At 44.6% G+C, this 2,966-nt stretch overlaps 1 long non-coding RNA gene across 1 annotated transcript; it reads left to right on the top strand.

Annotated features, from left to right (window-relative positions):
* The first annotated feature begins 851 nt into the window (after positions 1–851).
* Positions 852–2,342, top strand: LOC110369471. The gene is made up of 3 exons (XR_002429085.2): positions 852–899; positions 1,029–1,235; positions 2,169–2,342. It is a non-coding gene; the product is annotated as an uncharacterized LOC110369471 (long non-coding RNA).
* The last annotated feature ends 624 nt before the right edge of the window (positions 2,343–2,966 follow it).

Genomic DNA, 2,966 nt, shown 5'->3' on the forward strand with positions numbered 1-2,966 from the left:
TGACATACACTTGGATGTACATATTTATCATTAGATTTTAATGATCAAATTTTAATTTCAGAGCACAGGTAACCAATTTATATTATGAAAAAGACAATCAATCAATATTATTTTGAAGACAATATCTGGATCAACAAAGATCAAAGTTTGGCCTTATTTACAGTCAAACAGTAAAAATGTGTCTTTTTAAGTAAATATTTAGCTTAATTGTTTTGTATGAATTTATTGAACGCACAGTGATACAGTTCAGCTATTTTTCCTTTTTTTATAAACTCTTTAAAAAGTAATTGCTATAAAAACTGAGTCTTCGGAGGGCCGTATAAAGCCTATTTAAGGAAAGTTGAGTGGAAGGAAAAAATGTGATAGAAAAAGGTGCAGAAGCAGCACTGTTAGCCTTATGGATATGCCAATTTCCTCTTCAAGAAGATATTAATAAAAACTTCAGTTTCTAGATGCTTAATGATGTTTATCTGCTGGGTAACAAGTCAAAACGCCTCCTAAACCTGCTGCATCATTTTTAGGGTCAAGTGTAAACGGTAGAAGAACAAACTGTGAATTTAGCTGTAATGTCATGAAACAAATCCAACTGAATCTTTTTTTTTATATATAGTTTATTCCCTCGTCTTTTTAAAAACATGAACATTTGGTGCTTAATGAACTTTCCTTGGAAGTGTGAGCTCTGATCAGAGCTGCAGACACGTCAGGTGGGTTAGGAGTGTCTGTGGAATGGATGACGTATGGATCAGCATCACGTGTAGTTTCACTTCTGGAACCGAATTAGTGAAAGAAATGAACTTCTCTGTGATTTCTCCTCGTTGTTGTTGGGCTGCACCAGGAACCAGATAGCTCCAATAAAGAGCTTCCTGCTGAGTAACGGATGAAAGTCTCCCTCTGAGCAGGTAACGTGGAATCAGATTCCTCCTGAGCGTGCTGCGGCCCCCTCCTCAGTGTTTGTGAATGACTTTGTGACGACCTCTGTTGCAAATTGCCCCCCCCCCCCCTCCTCCCTTCTGCTCCTTCGTTCACAGGAAAATGGAAATGGCTCAGTCAGTCAGTGCTATCACGGTTGGCCCAGCAACCATCTGAGTCCCCCATCTCTCTGTGTCTGTGTGCAGAAATGAGTTGTGAACAGGCAGGGAGAGAGGCAGGGATTAAACATGATCCCACAGACAGGCTGTCAATCACTGCCACAAACTCTCCAGCCTCCTCCTGCTCGCCACAGAGCCGCAGAAAAGGTGCGTTTTATCCCGCAGCATCAGTCAGGAGGTGAATTAAATGGATAAAAGCCGCATTTTTTTCTCGCATTAAAGCGCCAAAGTCTGCTCGTTTTGAAAAGTTCTGCAGTGGATTTAGCGCTGCTCTTCTAGCCGGGTGCCAAGAGGCGATGGATTAATTTAATTAGCCCGATGAAGATTAATGACAATGCGCAGGCCTCTTGCAGATAAGACTGTTTTAAAAAAAAAGAGAGACGGGCTAAACTCAAATACAGCCGTCCTTTCAATTTGAGAGACTTTGGAGCGGTTCTAATTCGTGCTAAAATAAATGGCCTGCATGCTGCAGATTTGTAAACCTTTCAGCATGCATGCTGCAGACACACTTTTTATTTTGCTGGGACGTTTCCTTGCATCAGATGTCGTTCAGCGCTGCAGAGCTAGCTTAATTCGGGTTTCCCCCAATGGGTGCCCAATAAACCTGGAGGCACCTCTCCAAGATGTGTTTAACTTGTTTCCTTCTAATAATAATAATCTCCCTTTTACTGGATTTTAAACCTCAGATTTGTCTTAAAACGAAGGAAATGCTCCCATAAACCTAAGCCTGACTTTGCTTGCTGCCACACTGCAAAAACTGATCTAGAAATAAGTAAAATGTTCTTAAAGTTAGTGTATTTGTCCTTGATTTAAGCAGGTAAATAAGATTATCTGCCAATGGAATGAGTATTTTGACCCCTAAAATAAGATAATTAGACATCCTGCACTTGAAATAAGATGATGGAGATGAGTTGTTCCTATTTTAAGTGCAAAAATCTTATTCCATTGGCAAATCATCTTATTTACCTGCTCAAATCAAGGACAGATACACACATTTTAAGAACATTTAACTTATTTTAAGTTCCGTTTTTGCAGTGCATGGAGCAATGATCTGAAATGAAAGCGTCCCTTTCTTTGCAGACAGGACGTTGGGGTCTCTGCTGAAGACGACGCTTGCAGTGAAGCCGGGAGACGAGGAGGTCCCTGGGAGTCCCTGCCTGCTCCTGCAGGAGCGGCTAATCGTGTCGCAGTCAGGCCTTCCTGGAGCCAGGCCGGTGGGGAGCGGAGACTCCGGCCCTGCAACTCGATCTCCGTTTCTTTGAAAGACATTTAAAAAGGGGGGCTGGGTGGAGGCGGGGGGGCTGAACCCGATAGCCGGGGACCTACACCCCCAAGCTCGGCTCAGCTCGGCTCGGCTCGGCCCCGGCAGCGCCAGCGAGTCGCCTGGCGGGGTGTAAACCTTAAATGTTGGCTATTTGTTCCACAGATAGAGGGAAACTCCAACCTGGGTTTCATTCATTCTCTCTCTGCCCCCCCTCCCCCCTGCCCCCCCCCCCCTCCTCCTTCCTCTTCTGCTTTCTTTTCACAAGCAAACATTCATAGAGTAAAGCGGCTCCTGCAGGAGCCTCCTAATAAGCTGTGGAGGGAGCAGAGAGCGGAGCAGGACGGGTCCTGATGCGGCGCAATACGAGATTATCTGCCATCTCTGCGGTTCCTTATCGCTGCATAAATATTTGTGTATCATAGCCGATGCAAAAACCCGCTTTGTGACTGTTGCAGAGCAGGTGATGTGCACGGAGATAGACGCAGCTGCACTGCGGGGGGTCCAGCGCCGACTCCCCAACCTCTGCCCTGCAAACCTTTTCAGTTAGGAGGTTAGGAGAGACAAAGAGTTGTTTTTAATGAACCACATTACAGAGGCTGTATATTCCCCTGCAG

Source organism: Fundulus heteroclitus, chromosome 17 (genome assembly GCF_011125445.2).
Source record: "Fundulus heteroclitus isolate FHET01 chromosome 17, MU-UCD_Fhet_4.1, whole genome shotgun sequence".
NCBI classification, from domain to species: domain Eukaryota; kingdom Metazoa; phylum Chordata; class Actinopteri; order Cyprinodontiformes; family Fundulidae; genus Fundulus; species Fundulus heteroclitus.